This window comes from Filicampus tigris, chromosome 12 (genome assembly GCF_054856515.1).
Source record: "Filicampus tigris isolate MCC_2025a chromosome 12, RoL_Ftig_1.0, whole genome shotgun sequence".
Taxonomy (NCBI): Eukaryota; Metazoa; Chordata; class Actinopteri; order Syngnathiformes; family Syngnathidae; genus Filicampus; species Filicampus tigris.
Window position 1 is genome coordinate 15,240,098 of NC_141228.1, and position 21,161 is coordinate 15,261,258.

The 21,161-nt window shown below is 40.7% G+C and overlaps 1 protein-coding gene across 4 annotated transcripts in view; it reads left to right on the forward strand.

Annotated features, from left to right (window-relative positions):
• The first annotated feature begins 6,085 nt into the window (after positions 1 to 6,085).
• The window catches only part of sema6bb (sema domain, transmembrane domain (TM), and cytoplasmic domain, (semaphorin) 6Bb), a 167,001-nt gene continuing 151,925 nt past the window's right edge, over positions 6,086 to 21,161 (forward strand). For 3 of the 4 annotated variants that reach the window (XM_086046637.1, XM_086046639.1, XM_086046640.1), the window contains exon 1: positions 6,086 to 6,804. The gene's annotated coding sequence lies outside the window, so the exon portion shown is untranslated. Of the gene's footprint in view, positions 6,805 to 16,811; positions 16,967 to 21,161 lie in introns of all 4 variants that reach the window. The other variant, XM_086046638.1, reaches the window with a different exon arrangement.

The window sequence follows — 21,161 nt, forward strand, 5'->3', positions numbered from 1 at the left end:
CAGTACTTGGCATTTGTTTTTGTAAAACTTGTGACAGACTCGCTTTGACTATTACATGAATGACATGACTTGACAAGTGAATTCAAATTTAAATTAAAGGCAGTAGAGGTACACCCAGGGTATTTGGCTATTGGTTGCACTCATCAAAAGTACCAAACAAAGTTGTTTTCTGTCAATAAGGCTTGGTGAAGTTGCTCAAATGAGAAAAAGCTGTGCCAAATTACTGAGCTTCTTCTAAAAATGTGTGCATTTAAAACAAAAAGAAAAGTACTGAAGAATGTTAGCGTCCTTCAAATGTAGGCTACAAAGAAGTTAAGCATACTTCTGGGGTGTAACAAAAAACGTTTTGAACCGGAAAACCGTTTTTTGATACAAAAAGTGCGAGTGCATCGAATCGAATCGTTCCAGTTTGAAATGTATCGGGATGCGTATCAAATCGTCTTTTATTGGAGAGAAATATCTTAGAAGGAATTGGCACATTTACAGTACTGACAAATTCATTCAAATGTGTGTAAAATAACAACAAAAAGGTAATTGCATCATACACTACTGAACCGAGCCATACTATATCGGATCGAATCGTAATCTCACCGAGTCGAACCGAACCGGATCGTTCCACTTTCAAACCGAACCGTCCTTGAATCGTTTCGCACCTAACATATGGAAAACTGTATCGAATCGTCTTTTGTGGAGAGAGGCACACACCTACATGACTCCATTTTCTGTGCCACTTGTTCTCATTGGAGTCACGGGTTTACTTGAGCCTATCCCAGGCAGGCGTAAAAATCAACATACCGTACTATAGCCATTAAATCATCACATTTATTCTACGTAAGGCGACGTCACAAGGGGTCAATCACTTTTTTAAAAAGGGGTGCCATGATAGATAGATCTCAGAATTCTAGCCTTGCGGTGTTTTGTGTACAACAGCCGTGATTGGTCGTTACCTTAGCCCGGAGCAGTTGTGATGTCATTTTCAGTCGACAGAAGTGACAAAATGGCCGCCCCCTGAGATGGCTATAAAGGGGTGGATTTTCCTGCTTAACTCATATTTCACAAACGCAATATTAATCAGAATGCTGTGTTTCAACTAGTGGGCCTGCTGGTTACATATTCTTGAAAAAAATAAGTTTGGGTTGATTTATCTATAAGAATCTACAGAAATGAATCAGCGTGACCTATTTAGGGTCTAAGACTCTAAGTCTCGGTACCCTCCCGGCATGTTTTTGTCACATTAAAAAGTGCATTCCCCACCGGGGGTATTTCAATCTTTCTGATTTTCTTTCACTTTTATGCTGCTCGGGCCTAATGCCTGCCTGCTCCGACACTGTGAGTAGGATGAAAGTAAAAGGATGAGATACTTATTTATTTATTGCCATCACACAAAGTTTGACAGAAGATAAAACAGCCAAAGTTCTTTTGTTGAATCATGGCTCAAAGTTTCATTCTGTGCAAGGGGGCGGCAAAGAGAATAATAAAGACTCATGGTGGAATTGAGGAAAACCTTTAGGGGAAACTAAATATTAAAGTAGTGTCAGCTACGGATGATAGCGTGTATGCACGCTCTCTGGTGTTAGTAAGACGGGATAAGTTACGAGTATATCGGGACGGGTGGAAGAGACGTCGCGACAAAGCATGCAATGGCATCGTGATACTGATGATGCTGTTACCTGGAATGAAAGCAGCTTTATGGGGATTTATATGGCCAGTTTCAGCCCATTGTTGGTTTGTCTCACCCTCAACAGCCTCATAGTGTCGCTTCTTGGCTGCAGTAAACATGATGAAACATATGGCGGGGGAAGAAAGACAGCTCTTTCCCATAGGAGTTTACTAAAGTTCAGCCACTAGAATATTGACGTGGCATTATATAGAGCAAGGCTTCTGAAACGTTTTGGGTCCAGGGACCTTTTATGAGGGACACATGTTTTGAAAAACCCTTTCATTATCCTACCGCCAATTATCATGTGTACCCCGAAACAAATCTTATTTCATCTACTATAGGACGTACGAGCAAGTGTCAGATATGCCGCTACTTGAATGAAGTACTTCGTAATTCAATAAGTGGCAAAATGGAGGTACTGTAAAGCCCTCGCATGCGGTCAAGGAGAGTAGTCGGCAATGCACTTTCAACAGTCAAACAAGCAAATACAAAATAAGAACGTTCACAAGGAGATGTTGTTAGATCACAACTCACCCCCGAATGCTCACACGCAGACTCACCGGCCAACCTGAGTCTGGATCACCTTCGAGCCTAATGAGGACGAGCAGTATAGAAAATGGATGGCTGAAAGTGTCAAACAGTAACTTTAAATATATTGCGAGGGGAAAAGAAATGACAGTAAAGGTCACCATCCCTCAAATCTCGTGGTCAAAATGGCCATTAGTTGGGCTTTTTCTATTGTAATTTCCATCTATTCTTTTTTATTGCTCGTCTATAAGTTAGAGTGAGTTTTTTTTTGAAAGGGTAAAATCTCTGGGTACAATATGTGCTTATTACATTTAGAAAATAATATGATGTATTTTTCAGAATTTCAAAGGATAACTGAAATGAAATCTAATAAGTATGAGTTTAGAAACTTAAAATGTCATTATGAATGCATGTTTTGTTGAATTGTTGCAAACAAATCATTTTATGCTTTGTGAAACAGGTTTTTATTTTTTTTTTTAAAGGGAGTTACAACAGCGACCTCTGCTGTTTCAAGTTGTTCCTGATTGGTGATAAGTGAGACTGCAATGGGTGGATGATATTGTAGGTCAAGTTATTTTAGATTAAAATAATAGAGACAATTACTAATCTTCCTGATATTTTTTTGAACTTTTACTACTTTCTTCCCAGATAAACATAACTCTTGTCTACCCCTAAATGCCATAAGAATGTAAATATGACCGAAAGAACTTATAATGTTATGATAAAAAAAAAAAAAAATCATATCAATATTATGATATTAGAATCAAAATTTAACAACGGATGTTTTTTCATGCAATATTGCGCCTTTTTTTTCTGGAAAAGATGCCTTAATTCTCAAAAATATAGGACTATATCACAAGTATTCCTTTGGTTCTGTAACAATGCGCCTTTTGCCATTAAACAAACAAACAAACTTTATTTATTCATGTGATAATACAAAACAATCACATCAGAGCTTTTAATTGGCCCAAAGCTAAAATAGGGAGGAGTAATTGGATTATCGTGTTTGTTTTGTTGTTTTTAATTTGATCAAGTATGCAAAATGAGAATGACTCTAAGCATCACAAGGCTAATCAAGAACACCGCTGCTTCATTGGCAATCATAACGTGTGTTTCAGGAGCCTGAAATGGGTTGTTGAGAATTGCCCAACAGAGCGCAGCTGCAGCACGGACAAAGCCATAAAGTTTTCACTCTGGACATAAACACTCCCTGGACACACACAGATGGAAAACTCCTCATGCACTTAATCTCTCCCCGACCCAGGTGTTGCTTTTCATGCATGACGCACACAAGCGTCTGCTTTGTGCAGAAGAGGAATACGGAAGTTTTTACATCCTTGTTAACATGGCATCCTCTGTTGTCATTGTTTGAAAAGGTTGGAAGAATATCACATGGTCAGGTACTATAAATAATCCATTAAACCTCCTGTTATGTTTGTTCGGCAATAATTTTACTGGGTCACTTTGACCCGGGGGGATATGTTGTGGGTGGTTGCAAGTAAAAGGAACCAAATTCATTCATTCACTCATATATTATTACATTTAATACCCAAAACGTCATACTAACAATTTCAGTGCAAGTCCAAAGTTACAGTGTGTGAATGTATGTCTATTTTTGAATGAAATCTTTCTTGGAGTTGGCCAGTTTTACCATGAGATGACATCAAAAACATCAAAAATGTTCTTTTCAGTAAAAGTTTGATTTTTTTCCAAATCCGCCTCTTAATTGCTTAATACAGGGGTGTTTGCAATTGTTAAGAAAATATTTAACCTGTAAATTACTACACTAACTATTATGAAAAATGTTTATATTTAATTTCTTGTACAGTGGTGCCTGTACACTCCTCAGTGCACTCTGCAGTAAGTTTCGATAAACTTTAAAAATTTACAAACAGTGTTAAGCATTTTTGTATTTATTTACAATAATTTTGTACTGCACTGGGCATTTGTACACCACAAAAAAAGTACAGAACGATAATTTGGTACTGTATTGTTCCACTGTACTTACCGGCATATATTCTTTATCCTCTGCCAAGAATGGCCAATATTACTGTGTTTTACTAAGCGATTGTGACAGTCTCCTTCATGTGTACCCGTCTGTATTATACTCTCCCTGGCGGGCCAATGGCCACACACCAGAAGGAGCAGCACAATTTCCATTGAACTGAAGCAAGAAATATAGCAAAGAACAGTTTAATTTCTTTACATTCATCACATAAAAATTTAATTAACCTTAACCCTATCTGAAGGCACCGCAAATATGAATAAACATACTGTATACAAATAGAGGTGTTGTGTCTCTGGAGCACTTGCATCATTGTATTTTTTTGATTATTTACTTATTTATTTATTTTATCTTGGGTTTTCCTTTGTTAGTATAAATTGCTCAGTAATAGCATTTTGTTCTGACTGTTTTTATTGTAAAGCATCTTGTAATTCTGTTTTGAAAGGTGCAATGAGAAATTAATCATCCCAGTAAATCTTTTTTTGTTTTTGTTTTTCTATTGATGAGATTAAGAGAAGAAGAAGAAAAAAATATATTTAACTGTCTGCAAAAATATAGCGAAAAATATGTGATAGCAGTTCAAATTCCATTGCTGACTTTGTTCACAAATGTCTTGCTGCTTTTCTTTCATGCATTGTGTAGCTATGCAGCAGTTGATGAGAAAAAGTAGGACATGTGTTGTTCCCATGGTGTTAATTATAAATTCAGAGCCTGCATTATGAATCATCATAACAGTCTGTTTATGTTTTTCTGCATTTGACTAAATATTTACTTTTTTATTCTTGAAATATTAATCACACAGCATTGCTGTTGTTACTATGAAACTGTTGAATCACACTTTTGTTTTGATTTCATTTACATGTAATTAAGACCTGAGCGAGGAGGTGCGGTCAAAGAGAGGGGACCTCCGCCAAGGCTGACCAATACTGAGTCAGGGTTTGATTGACATGCTGTAATGGCTTGCTCATTGTTTTTTTTTTTGTTTTTTTTTTAGTACAATGTTGTAGAGTGCTATTTTCCTTATTAAAAACACATTGCAAAGAACATATTTTTTGTTTGGGGAGGCTGAACCGAATTAATGGCATTTCCATTCGTTTCAATAGGGAAAGATGATTTCAGAAGGCTTCACTGTAAATTGACAGTAAAATAAACAAAACAAAAAAAGTCCCCCCTGCCCCCACAAATCAATCAGTACCTGTCCACGGGCCATTTGGTACCAGACTGCAGATCTGTGGTTGGGGCCCTCTGCTTAGTTCCGTACATTTCAAAGCTTGGGCGTTTAAAATTGTTCTTAAAGAGAAAGTCAAGTTAAAAAAAAAAGGAAAAACAAAACATATTTACAATTGGTTCTATGCGGACCCACTAGCCTAAACAATGTATTTTTGTTTTAATATTAATATTGCCTTGTGGAATATCAATGAAGCGATAAGCAGCACCCATTTTTATTCATCTCAGGGGGCGGCAACTTGCTGTCGACTGAAAATGACATCACAGTTGCTCAGGGCTCAGGTAACAACAAATCACGGCTCTGCTTCGGAATGTCACATGACCAAACTCAGAAAACAGGTGAGGCATGATTGATTGTTACCTGAGCAACTGTGATTCCATTTTCAGGCTACACAACAAGTGGCAAATTAGCCACCCCCTGAAATGGATATAAACGGGTGGATTTTGCTGATTAATTCAAATTCCACAAACTCAATATTAATCAGAATGCTATGTTTAAACTAGGCGCATAGAACATATATGAAGTATTGTAAACACGATTTGTCACTTGACCTCTTTAAGTAAAAGAGTAGAATCACTCACCTCAACCATCTCTTAATTTTAATTAAGTATCTGTACTTCAAAATATCATTACTTTACCACCTGTGCTTAATTAGTAATTAACTTATTCCATTCCAGTGCGTGCGTAATTCTACTTCATGTTTTGGCACCGCCGAGTCTCCTTCACTAGTCTCCAGCGGTTCCGGGGAGAGAGAGGCTAGAGACGCCGTCAGCCTCAAGACTCTCGCCCAGGTCCTCCCACCTCCTACGAACAAGCCCAGCTGGCCCGGCCCGTCTCGGGGAGGGAGGCAGGGAGGGAAGACTGAAGCTCATTTGAATGAGCCGACGAGGGGCGTCCGTGCTCACTCTTCTCAGAGTGCAACTCAACTGTAAACGAGCCTCGGACAGCATTGATAAACGGACCGGAGAACCGAACGAGCGGATACAATTTGGTTTCAACCTCGGCGCGGCTGGTTCATCGCCAGCGGCGACCACCTCCGGACGCTTGAGTCGGGGTGACCCCCTCCGAGCACCCCCGCGTGTGTGGCCATGTGTCGCCGCGTTACATAGACTCTTTTGTGGATTGTGTTTTGGACCGCGGGACAGGTGGTGGTGAAGTCTGGGACATAAACAGTCTAGGACATAAACACAACGCCCCCCACCCTCCTCCCCTGGTGGATGTCAAGCCGGCATAACGGGCTCCGGACTCGGCATAGACAGGTGCGACGGGGAGGAGTAGTTTGCACTGAACTCCCTTGGCGATCACGCGGATTTTTTTTTCAAAAAAGCGGACCACATCCTCACAACAACTCCGAACATTTTCTTCCACTCCAGACTAATCAAGGTAAGTGAGACCAAGTGTTCGGTGTGCTGCGCTCCACGTTCGGTTGTGTTTATTTATGTTTGTTTAACCCTCCTAATGTGCAATATCATTACTGTCCTGCATCCTTCTGCTTATTTTTCCTTCATTTTTTTTTTTACTGCGTAGCTCGCAGCTACGCACCAAACGAGCCCAGATTTTCTTGCCGGACTCTTACTGTGTTGATTTATTCATGCAATTGTCACGGTAGCCCAGATTAACATTAAAACCGCCTCAGTCAGCCATCTTTTTTAATTGAGACACTTGGGATTGAACCTGCAGTGCTTGCCCTTTCCCCCCCATGTATTATGCAATATGCTCATTATAAACTGTTCAAATGGATGCTGCAAAACTTGCAAAACATCGTGGTCGAGTTGGACTTGATTAATGTGTCAAGTGCGTTGTTGTGTCCGCTGGTTGTCAATGCCCACTGGCCTCCTGGGTGCTTTGTGCCACCTCTCATTGCCGCCTCTTCCCCTCCTGCACTGCTACACACTCACGGGACACAACATTAGGCACACCTGCACTGCCCACTTGGATTCAATACAAAAGCTGGAGCATCAATGTGTCTCTGCAACGATGTTCAGTGTCCATATTAGATTCGTGGTGTGGTGGGGACCCTACATCCTAGGGACCCTCCAATATTGGATGCAAATTTAAAGAATTAAAAGAATACAACCACGGGGGAAGTGCTATAAAATCCCCCGAAATGCTTATAATTATCATTTGTTGCGTCAGACTCTTTTTCATTTTAGTATGGCCCTTGGAGGACTTTATTGCAAACACAGAAATTGCCTCTGGTTGAATAAAGGTTCCCCACAATACTTTATCCAAATATATACCAATAATTATATGACATATAGGGGCTATGCTTTTGCATTACAATTCATACTAAAGTCAAACAAAGGGTAATATTGCCTTCAGAGATTCCAGGAACATGTTCATAAATGTTATTTCATTTATTAGAACTGTCATCTCCCTTCTAAGTCTTCCTTAAATGAGGAAAAAAAAATGGCAAAGTTAGACAGAGTAACAAAAAACTAATTTGTTCCCAGAAGCCATTTTTGATCACACATGTTAATACTGTTTACAGTCCTTTTATGGTGGAATTTACTGACTTATATTTGTTTGTCCACCAGATGGTGCTATTTCCCTCCTCCATTCAAAGCATGCAGCGACAAACTGTTTTTACCGTTTTCTGCAAGGGTGCGTTAAGTTCACACTCAAGGCAATATTGATGTTTGGTAATGTTGTATGTAAATAGAAAATGTGTGTGTGTGTGTCTTAAATGTCCAATTTAAATCCACACACGGCGTTAAAAAGTAATTCAATATTAGAGGGTTCAAATTACCTGATGTAATGTTACCATTTAGTCTATCTTATTACTAGGATCTCTTTAGATTTGCGTATTGTATCGATTATGCAATTGATCAATTTAATAGAATAATCAGATAAAAACAGATTTTTGCATTATTGTATCAATACCAAAACGCAATGTGCACACGAGTTGTAGGTATTATTTTTGTCCACTTGGGGTCGCCATCCTCACGTCCTGCATTATATCATCTGAGACTTCGGTGAGTGACGTGTGCGTCAGCGAATAGGACTGTAATTTACTATTATTGGCTCAGGTTAGCCAGTTTGTGCGTTGAGTGCTTGGGCGACAGTTGTGCTCACAGCAGTTCATGTATGAATGTGTTATTCGTTGCTTTTGTGAACGTTTGTTCCATAAAGCGATCCTTGACCACTTGCGGCCACATTACTATACGTTCAAGCTAGCGATGGTAGGTATTAATTAGCTACAAGACACATTGCCTTAGCAATAGTAAACGTGCTGTTGTAATACGCAAATATAGTGCTTCATAGTAGACACATTGCACTCTGTAATCTTTTTTGAGTGTAAAATGATCCCAACTTTCGACATTCTCTGTCTTTTACGGACTCTTTCCTCCTGGCTTGAGACATCGTGCCAATTTATTTCCAAACAGAGTGGTGCGTTTGCTGCACTAACATTAGTCCATGTGGAAGAATGATTCCTGCGAAGCTTCGAGGCAGAGATAGTTATTCAAATTGATCATTTTCTGCAATAATTATTACACTACTGTACTTTTCAGGGGGGCTTTTACTATGAGAGCCACTGTAAACTAGCTCCTCTTCTACTTAAGTTTCCCCATTGGTGAGCTGCACATTGCTTTCTTTTTATAGTGGGTCCTCTGTTTCAAATTCAAATGGCTTTTCATCCATTGCCTTTTGTCCATCCTTGAAGTTTGTGGACTGGAAAAGGGAGACAAGAGGAGTAAGTGGAGTCCCCAAAGGGGTTGGAGCCCAAGTGTGAGAGAGAGCAAAGAAGTAGACTCAGCCAAGAGAATGACACCACCTAAAAACGACCATTCTGTTGCACGGAATGCGTCAATCAGTCTTGGCTAGACAAGAGTCTTTAAGTCTTGGTTTTTTTTTTTCTCCCACTGCTTTTCTTTTCCTCCTTTGGGCTGTCACCCAATTGAATCTCAGATAGAGAGACAGACAGACAGATAGATAGATAGTTAGAGAGACAGTTAGATAGATAGCTAGGTACACAGTTAGCTATGTAGCTAGGTAGACGGAGAGCAAGATATACAGATAGCTGGCTAGATAGACAGACAGACAGATAGCTAGCTAGTTAGTGAGCTAAGTTCCACTGTTGATAAAAGGATACAATGTTCAGGTCCCATCATAAATTAATTTGCTATAAACGTACATTGAGTTACCAACTTGGTCACGGGATGAATTCAACTCGTGAGTCAAGGTAGCACTGTACTGCCAAATAACCTGAATAGCTTAGTTTCAGTGCAGCGGTGCCCCTATTCCTCTGGCGGGCATCTCCCGCCCTACCACTTAATAGCAAGAGACATGCTATCAGAGGGAATGAATGAATAGACAACAGAGGGAAATACCTGCCTGGTCGGATCTCTGATCTTCTCACGGGTTCAGGGTTTTTAATTTGTTTAAAAGCAACAAACGCAACATAGTGCAATCTTGGAGGGCTGCCAAGAGGAAACCCCATTGTGGTTTTTTAACCCTTTAAATCGGCAGCCCTGCAGTTTGTGTGCTTGTTCCACATAAAGGTGTACTTTGACTGATCTGCATAGAAAACAAATATAAACAGATTATTAAAAATACAATTTAGCATTATGCTGAATGTAGTTGTTGTAATTATAATTACAGTAGTGGTGGCAGGCTTGTATTTGTTTCTCTTCAATGAGCTGGTCCCATCTTGGGGTAATGGGAGTCAATGACACCCCAAGTGTCTTAATGTCCAGTCCGTTGATTGACAAAATATTTGTATGTGCGTTGCCAAACGTCTGGTCCGTGGCCCCGTGTTTGGGGACCGCTACTTCACAGAACAGGATATGAACAGTGACTCATAGAAACACATCAAACCTAAGGGCTCTGTCAAAAGTTTAATTTCTTCTCACAGGCATCGACAGGCATGTTTATTTTTCACAGGAATTACATAAATAACCCTAAATCCTGTAGGATGTTCTCCTACTGCCGTAATGAATGACTCAGTGGTGGGCAAGACTTTATGCAGAACAATTAAAGGCACAGTCTATTGGATGGAAGAACTGAAAGTAATACTAAAAGAAAATGCTTGATTCAAAACCATGTTTTCTTCTAAAGGAGAGAGCAAGAGGAGTGTGACTAGGTTGGTCCGTGTGGGTCCAGTGCTTATTACAGTTTTTGGCGGAATTTTGCTCATCCCTTGTGCTTCTCCTCTCAAAGCTTAACAAAGCGCTCAGTGGAGTTTGGCTAATCCGGGCCAAGCGGTGCCCAGTGCTTTAGTGTAAAGTTAGCTAATTTGAGGAGCTCTGCAACATGTCTCCTCATATGCACTACCATGACACATCCCTGGCTTTCTTGGTCAATTGTAGCTGTGTGTGGACAGTGAACCTGTACTTTAGCTAAGATTTTCAAGTAATCATTTTTTATGGGTGGATCCACAGGCAAGTCCAAATTTAGTGTTGCTGTACACCTTCAGTGTAGTACCACATTTTGCCACAACATGCCAGGCAGCACTGAGCTCTACTGGAAATGATGCAGTGTAATTCAGAAGCAAGATTAGGCAGAGAAGGTTCCCTGCTAAAACTATAGTTTGAAACAGAAAAATAGTTGTTATTCCCAGTGAGCAGAGAGGATTTATGCCTGTGAGTATTTTTATATGCGTAATGTTGCTGCTATGAGTGTGTTTACGTAGCAGTTGTTTGAAGGTTTGCTATTTTTTTTTGCTAGTAATTTGTGATAGCCTGTCTATTGTGTTTCACATTATACAGTATGTTATCATTAAGCAAGCTGACGTTCATCCTATCCTGATGTCCCAAACTCGCCCATGCCGAATAAAGGCCCAATACGTATTGTAATTATGCCTTATTAAACCCTTTATATCTTTATGTGCTAGTACAAGAGCCTCATTTTTCTTTGTTTAAAAACGTGTGACTGCCGCCAAAATTGTGGTGCTTTTCGGCGGCTGGAATGGCTTAATGGTATTGCTTTATGATATTACGATGTAATTTGCGTTGTGATTTGAAAATGTCTAATAACCTTTTATCGGTTATGACTTCATTTTGATGTTTAGGTGTACTGCCTTAGTTCTGTTGCCACTCTAATTGGATTCTATTACATCATCCTTGTGCCTCACTCTCCATGCACGACTAATCAATTCAATTGTTCAGCATATGACAGTTCGATTACGCGTCGGTTGATTGGATAAGAGAAAACTGAGAGGAAATTGCCATTCATTCCATGTAATTTTAAGGAAACCTACCATATGAGGATGTCAGTCAACAAGAGGTTGCCTCTGTCTCCGTAAGACAGACTTAAGACACATGTGTGCCTCACAAGTGGGTCTGGGCATGAATGTTACAATGAGCGCTGTGTTTTCTTGGACGCCGGCAGTTGCCCCGCACCCTTTGCTGTGGAGCAAATGTTCTGACGTACGTATTTGCCATAAAAACAGCTGTTTTGGCATAAGAACATAATCTTTGTCTCATTTTAGGCACCTGTGGGCCTAGCTGGACTCCAGTGGAGTTCAACAGCCGTTCTATCCAAAACAAACACGGCAGCGTACTTACGTGGATCCATGTTCTTGTAAATGTTGGCCGACTTAAACAACCTCCCTTGAGTGCCTTTATTGATTGAATTCTCCTCAGCGCTACCTCATATTAGTCCACTTTGCAGCTTTACGTTCTCCAAACATATTAGCTTTTTGGCCCTCTCCAAAATACACATTTCTCTTAGCCGCAGTATATATATATATATATATAAAAAAAAAAAAAGCACGTTTTGGTTGTCTTTGCATTTTTTCGCCTCATAAAAGAAAAAATTACTTTTAGAATTCCAAAGCTGTCCGTCCAGATTGAGTATCCGCTTTTACTGTGCATAATCCCCAGGCCCTTCCGTCAGCATTTCTTGCACCATTCACTTGAAATAACTCAAATGAATGCAATAGAAAGTGGCCATAACACTTGAGGTAAGTAAAGAAAATAGGCCTTGCTTTTTTCTCCTTCTTGGAAAATGAGCCATAAGGGGAAACATTCACTTTCTGAATATACTGTCGACAAATAGCCACTTGATGGTCTTCTATTTTTGTTCGGTTATGGCCAAAAGTGGGACACAACAAGTACAGTTAACGCCCCCTTTTTTTGTATTTGATGGTGGTGCCAAAGCGCTATCTAATAGCAAAGTAGTACTTGGTGCCAAGGAAGTGTTGCATCATGATTGAGTAACTAAAATCTTCGTATGTTGGGGAGGGGCTATGGTAAGTTTAGTCTGGGTTAGAGAGTCTTCTGCATGTTTTTGCTCTGCTAAGTGGCACAGGTTCACATACCATGGAAATGTCCTTACTGCTTGGCAATTGCGCTTTGGATGCATTTTTATTTATTTTTCGGATCATTTTTTTGCTTGGAACTTAAATTTTGTCTCGAAACATAAAGCAATCAATAAATCAACCAATTTAGCTGCAGCTCGTTACTTGAAAAACTTGCTCGCCAGTCTTTAAGGTGGAGGATTAAGATTCAAGGGATGTAGGCTAAATTGGTCTGATGGGTTGATTTTAATGGATGAAGAGGTGTACCTAAGTGAGATTGACAAGGCTCGCGAGTGAACACTGTTGAGTTGCACAGTGCTGCGTGCTTGTTTTAAATCTGCCAGCTCAGCTTCATTCTTTTTTTCCCCCCCTTTCTTAACAACCCTCCCCCTCCCACACGCACACACAATTTGTGTTCAAATATCAGTTGCTAAAAGGGTCATAACACCAACTGATAGATGTTAAATGCTAAACTCCATAGCTAGGCTATGGTGTTTTCCAATACGGTTCACCATTGGAATTACGCTAGTGGACTTGACAGCTAAGATAACACAAGAGGCATATTTTCTCTGCGGAAACAGCAACTATTACTCAAGCTTATAATAGTTAAAAATAAATCAAAATAAACACGATGGCTTAAAAAGCTGTGATGTAGCGTGGCCGAGGAACATGGAATTCTCTTTTCCTGTTTCCCACCTTTTCGGCCTTCCCGTCTCTGTTCACTGACCCCCCGCCCGCCTCCCCTGGGCCTTGATGTCAAGGCCTCTCAGGCAGTGTGGTCCCCTGCCCACTGGGACTCTGAATGGGACAAATTGACCGTAACAATGTTCCCACTTAGCATGTGGCGCTGGGAGTGAGAGGAGGTGAAAAGGAAGGGACCCGATGATTGAGGGCTAGGCCAGCCGCAAAGGAGGAGGGGGGGGGGGGAGTGAGGAAACAGAATGATGGCTATTTGGGAATACCATGCAAAGATAATAATCACATTTGATTGTCAAAGAGGTGTTCATATAACAAGCTGTTTATTATTGTGGTTGTTGAAGGGCAGCTGGGTTTAATACGGTTTATAAAGGACAAAAAAAAAATGAGAAACAGCTTTGAGGATGATGCAGGACCTAAACTTAAAAATCACTTAAACTGTAAATGTAGTACAGACTATAATCTTAAAAGAGTTTATTATGATTTCATATCATTTAATATCATGCTCATATTACAACATTACTCTCGAGTGAAGTCCCCTCTCAAAATTCTTCTTTTATGGAATGCAACAAACAGTCAGAGCTCCTGATGTCACTCTGTGGGCCACGCCCCTGAAAGGCACACATCAACACAAACTTTATAAAACCACAGAGTTGTTTTACATTCTTTTTATTCTGACTTATACAATAAAGTGCTATTTTTCTTGACCAAATCCGCAGAACAGAAAAAATAGGCAGTTTTTGTGACCTGGAATGTATTAATGACGTTTCATTTAATTCCAGCGGGGAACATTGATTTTATATACGAGTTTATTGAAGAGTGGTCACAGAATGGATGAAACTTGAGATACCATTGTAAGGGAATTTGTAAATTGGGAGTGGCTCCCTCTTTTATCATGCTATCAATGATTTTTTTTTTTGGGCCTCATTAAACTGTCAGTGTACCTAATGATTTGGCCTGGTCTTCTCTCGTGCTCACCCACATGGTATTGTTTGTTGTAATTTGCCCCAGGCTATACTGATGGAGTTGCCATAGCAGCAGGATAAACACTTGTGTCTGTGACCCTGCAAGGCCTTTCTCTCACACACACACACTCACACCCACACACACACACACACACGCACCCCCCCCCCCCCCCACACACACACCACATCTCATTCTCAGGTCCCAGATGCCTTCCAGGGGGCACTCAGTCAAGGATTTTTTTCTGATCTACTCCAAGGTGTTACCGAAATGGTTAGGGGTCACCGAGACCTCCCCCTCCCGTTCAATTGGGACCACCTGAACCACTGAGTTACGTTTGCCACTCCACAGTACCGACAGATGTTTTCCACTCGAAAAGAGTTGTGCGGGAAACTGGGGAAACCAAATGAGATTTGCTCAGGGCAAAATGGACTGTTGCGGTAAAATGGAGACTGTGGAAGGGAAACCAATTTGAGCACCTGGCCAATGAAGGGCTAGACTAGGGGTGTCAAAAGTTGGGCCCAGTGGCCATTTTGTTGCCTGTTGCGTTTTCTCATAATAAAATTAAAGACATGAGCAGAAGGATACGAGGAAAATCCAGTCCAATCTAATTTATTTATAAAGCATTTTTTTAAACAACAGTGTTTACAAAAAGGCAATAGAATGACAAAATGAAAGCAAAAACAGCCGCCAACTCTCATACCGGTTCTCACAATGCCAAGGAGAACAAAAACGAAGTCAAAATATTATTTTCATTAAAATGTTTCCGTTTCAAAATATTACAGGTTTATTTTGAAATTTCATTTTTTGAAAAAAAGAAAAAAAAATTAATTGCAGTGTGCCATTCTAGTTTGATTAAATTGTAAAAAAAAAAAAAGCAATTTCACATTATGTTAGCATTAAGATACTTGACTTTCATGAGACGGAATGATATGGTCTGGTTGACTGTTTTCGTGTTGAAATACACATTGTTGAATTCTCATTTTCTCACAGCAAACCTCAACGAAGGAATACTTGCAAAAGTGTGTTTTAATACATTTTAAAGTGTGTTTTAACACGTTTGAATGCATTTGAAATGTGTAAGATGAGTAAAACTACTGCACAAAAATCCCCCCGTGATAAACAGCGCTTCCCTGTACATCCATAGATTTGTCCTTGCGTGTGAGCGTGCATATCGGGGGGACTATTTTATCCCCCAGGGGCCCTCGCTTTCACATTTGTGAAGCCCCTGTGACAGCACAGCCTTGGCTTGTAAACAGGAGACTAATGAGGGGCCACAGTCAGGAAGCGAGAGGCCTGTCCCATACAACGTTCCATACAATTCCCAACTGTGGCATGGCGCTGACACACTAAGCTACTTGCGTGTTTCAGCCATGTAAAGCCCTGTAGAGCACTTTTCAGCTGTTTATTTACCACAAATGCAAAATGAGAGAACACTTTGGATTTAATTTACTAAAGGTTTGCATGTGCCAAATTGGCTGCAAACTTGATTGCTTCTGCAAAAAGATGTGGAAGCTAATCTATTGTTTTATTGTGCATGCACTTAGCAATTTGATTAATCAAACCTGAGATGAATTGCCATGGGTGATTTTGCATATTTAAATACCGCATTGGAAAGGCAACGTTTTTGACATTCCAGAAACAAAAATTACCCCAACATATCGGGGAAAGAAACTTTCCAAATACGTTGTTTTATTCTGTTTACTTTACTCATTTGCTAGCTTGTGCATTTAATATTAGCATTACGCAACAGAGACAACTTGACATCTCTTAAGAATCAGTCATAGATGGATGTAACGGAGAAAATCAGGTCACTTTTCAAAGTAAAATATTTTTCAGCCTCGGATGATAAATAAACCGGAAGTACTGTACTTTTATTTTTTTTTCCTCCAACCGTGCGGCCCGGCCCAAAGTGGCGTATCCTAATGGACGGGTGCCAAATTGTGGTGGTCAATATAGTTAATAAATGTACTGCTTACTGGAAACGGGGCTTAGAGTAACAAGCTATCACAAATATAAAAACCTGGGGCAGCATTTTAAACAGCTATGCCACAACTATTCTCATTTTTCCCCTCTGACATGCTATAAATAGCAACACTTACCATCTCATTTTGCGCATCTTCTCTGGTTTATTTCCCACGCTAGGTTGCTATGATGGCCAGATGACTAATAGCGCTCGATTAACGACGCCCGGATACGATGCTGAGAGGATGCTGGTCACGCTCATACAGAATTATGCCCCCTCCCGTGAGCACAGCGGGATTCTAAAAAGACCCCACCACCTCACCTGGCGTGGGCTAAGCCAGCGTTATACTGCTGTTTTATAGCTGATTCATTTCTCGGGGGGGGGAGGGGTGGCGGTGCACAAGCAGAATAGCGCCAACCTGGGCTTTTATGGCCGCAGAGCAGCTGTTAAAATGAGATGAGAATGCTCTCATTGACAGAATTGCTTTCTTGTCTTGTACTGTTGTTCTGTCTACACCCTCATCAGGCTTGAAGTTGGCCAAAAGTCCGCTGCCAGGCGACTGCGTCGTTTGTGCTTTTTGATGCAATCAACATCTTAATCAATCGTTGACCAGGAAGGGAGTCAGTCATGCCGAACACCCCCAAAATGTCCAGATCACTCACCTTGGATACGGATGGGAGGTATGAGATTTATTCGATAGCCTTGATATCCAACTTAAACAGGAACTCAAGTAAAAAAAAATAATTCTTTGCAATAATGTGTTCTATGTGCCACCACTAGTCTAAATACGGTATTCTGATTAATATTGCATTTGGAAAATAAGAATGAAACCAGAATTAATCCACTTACTGCAGCTGAGGTTAAAGTGCCCTCGGGCTCGCATTGCGAATGTCACATCTCTCCAGGTTTCTGGGTTTTGGTCATGTGACATTCACAAAGTGAGCCAGAGCGGACTTGGTCCATGTACATACTAGTGCCTTGAATTATGAATGAAAACTACTGTGCTGCAAAATAAATGTTAGTGTAAGTGACATGAAATTCTACTCCACATGGAACTGGAAATGCCATTAATCCATTACAGACTCCCCCCCAAAAACAACATAAGGACATTTTTTTTGCATTTGGGCAAAGCGGCTGAATTTCTTACAACTTATCTATGTTCTACTGCTGATTACTAAAGAATGGAAAAAGATAGAAACGAACTTTTTTTCTGTTGAAAAAAGGGTCTATTTTTTAATTTTGTCGCTGTCCTGTGAAAAACGCTTAAATCCACTTTTGTCATTTAAAACAATTTTCACGTAAAAGGGATGTCTGTAACGCTGAAACGCCATTAACATAAAAATGAAAAAAAATGGACATAAGTGTTTTTCACAAGACGGCGACGATTTGGTAGATTTGATCTGTAAATAATTAAGGATGTTTGATACCACTTTTTTGCAGACTGAAAGCAGTACAAGGACTCTTTGTTTGAATAATCACCGATACCGTTTTCTGAGACCTCTAGTACATTTGATAAAATCCCCCAAAAATGTGAACAAAGATCTTTCTTTCTGATGATGATTCACCAATGTGTCAAACTGTCGCAGTATAGCGCCAAGTAGGACTCATGCCAAGGAGGACTTGCTATATGTCAGAGTTTTTTTTTTTTTTTTCCTTAGCCATTGGTGGCCGGTATCGGCAGCGTCCTCGAGTACCGATATCTTAAAATAAGGCTGGTACCGGCCCGATACTTGATATTGTTACTCGACCATTCCTATAACTAGTCGTAGAACACAATATTTTGTGGGTCTTGAAAAATCAGTCACAATGCTCTAAAATGGCTTGCGCCGAAAGGGTTGTGATTAGTGAAAAAGGCTGGCACTGAATGAGTTAACTTCCCATTGAAAAATCCTGGAAATGTTCCACCCCTTTGCAACCCTAACGGCTCCCCACAGGAAAGAGCGAAGACTTTTTAACCTGCCGACTGGCTTCACGCGGGGATGGCGAGGCGAAGGCAGTTGGCCCGTCTGCTGCTGCCAGAAGGCGCGGTCACGCGTCTGGCGGATTGTGGACCGAGCCTAGCTCTCGTGTCGTTGGAGGAAAGTGGAGGCGGAGTCTTGAGAGGGATGCTCGTTCAGCCTCTGTGGCAAAGTACGTCCTTCAACGTGCTCGCCTAAATGAATGACTCAGAAGCGCCAATTAATGGGAGGCCTCTCTTTGGGTCTCAAAGACCTGCTTTGCGCTTCGTCCTCTTATCTCTTGAGCAATATGATTACGTGTGTGTGTGTGTGTGTGTGCGTGCGTGCACTCACACCCTCCTGCACAAAATGGGATTTCAGCCATGAAAACTGAAGCTAGTGAGTGAGCAAAGAGGTGAGATGAAAGCGCGCACGCGCCCGGATTAGGGTTGACCGTCCGGGGGTCACAAGAACAAGCCAAGCTTCGTTGATTAGCGGCAAGATGAAGAAGGAAAAGGTCAAGGCCCGTGTGATGGGAGGAGAGGACGACAAGATGAAGTCAGGAGTGAAGGACGGGGAACGAGGGGACACATTTGGGTTGGGACAGTGGTGGGTCGCGCTTTATGTGCCTGGGTCATCAGTGGTGGGTTAATCAACCACCACTATCACATGGCAATTACTGTACGGTCAAAACCATCAATACCGTACGACAACGCAATATAACATAACATCTGGAGCAGTTTTCAATTTATATTTATCTAATAACAGGACAAAAAAAAATACATAGAATACTTATAAATATAAATATGTGTGCTGATGACACGTGTTTTGCTCGGTGGTGTGCTGCGGGAAATTACCCAGTTCGCTTAATTGGTCTGAAAATGGTCATTTATTTAGTACAAATATACAGTATCATGTTCGGCCATGAATACCAGCGACATATGGTGACAGGCAGAACAATTAAATACTCTTCCACTAACAACATCATTATCATACCGTGACTTGATACCTTGACTTAGTTCCGTGCTAACTCAAAATACTTTGATCTCAAATCATCTTACTCTATTACAATGAATGGAAATGCAATTAATCTGTTCCAGCCGCCACCAAAAAACACAATTTTTGGGGGGAACATGATTCACATGTAATAAAAAAAATAGCAGTCTACAGTACTGTATTATATAAAAAGCCAACCGTAATGACATAATTACAATAAAAAGAGTGTGCTGCTCATTCCGGTGGGCGCACCTTGGCCAACGGGAAGCGGTGTAGTACATACCGCAAAACAGCAAAAATCTCAACTAAGCTACAATATTCAAAGATAAAGAATATATGCCTGTTAGTATTGTATGCTTTGTCGGCGTGTTGCTGCCGCTTGTATTCAAATATACACTGTTTGCATGTTAGCACTAAGCTAGTGAACTTGGTGGTGGGAGTGGGGATAAATAGCTTGAAGAAAGCTCTCGGCCTCTTTTTTGACGAATTGGTCACTGTCCGCCAAACTGCTTATTGTGACGTTTGCTGCCATTTTTTTTTTTTGTTTCAATGCATTGTCTCATGCGTCACACATTATGATTGATAAGTGCTGATGCGCTAGATGGATGATGATGGAGGGGGGGATTGGCATCGTCTTCCCTGGAAATCTATGCGTGCCGGATAATACGTCAGAGTCAGAATTCATTACCAAGAATTTCATTCAAAATGACAAGTTGCAAAAGCGGACACAAAACAGCAAGCGCTGGCAAATAATTGATACGGTGCACACGGAAGTGCCGCTTCCAAAGGCTTGTGTGCCGGCTACAATGAGAGGCGCTGATTGACACGTCCCCGGTGACGGCTTTTCTGTGGCCGCCTCGCATTCACAGCGCCATCGCGAGCATCCCCGCAGTAAAGAGGGGCCTAATTTGTATTTGCATGTAAATGCTCTTCACCTCTCGGATTGACTGGCGGGCCAATCAGAATGGCTGAGTGTGCGCCTGTGTCACATCCACTCGCTTGGCTGTGACATTCAGTGCTCAAGCTCAGACGGCAACCCCTTTACTTTCCTGAAATGTGTTTTGGGGGGAACATGATGACAGGGTTCCCACGGGGGTTGGAAATGATGGAAAATGATGGCGCTTACAGGGTTTGGGCTTTAAAGTGCTTGGGATGGGAGATGTTTATTTCATAACAAATACCTTCACTCACAAGCTGAATTCATGCCGTGATCAAGCTTGCCACTCAATTCAATCGATTTGTAGCAATGAACGGCACTTTTCAGCTGTTGTTGTTAGTGTTACAAAATTACAATTGAATTGAGTAGGTCGACTATATTTTCTCCACTGAAATGAATTGAAATGTCATTAATATGTTTCAGCACCCCCCACCCTCCCCAAAAAATTTTTGTCACATGCTTTGAGAAAATAAAAGCAAAAAAGCAAACATATTGTTAAATATAAATATTAAAAACATAATATACTGTAACATATTTACATACCAGATACTGGCAGGTTTTCTGACCGAACCCTAATATGATAAAACTGTACATTTTTGAGCGGCATTTTACTGTGGGCTTCAGGCACACCTGTGCAATAATTAGGTTGATTAATCAGCAAGTAGCAGTTGTTTGAAGATTTATAAGTACCATAACATCCATGCTAATTTCTGTTAGCCCCTCTTACATTTTACATTAAGCTAGCAGACTCCCTATCAAAATATACAATGTTTATTTCGCACTAAAACAGCGGTTCACTGTAGAATAAGGTAACTGGACCGGTATAATTTTTCATTCTACTTCCTTTTTGACTCCAAACAGTTTTGATCTGGATTCACATCTACATCCAAACTTTGTGTCTTGGAAATTGGTTATGTACATTTTTCCCCACAACAAATGTCTTCTTTTGTGCTTGGCGGAGGTTTTTCTCTGGCCACTCATCCCATAAGTCTCTTTTAGGCCTCC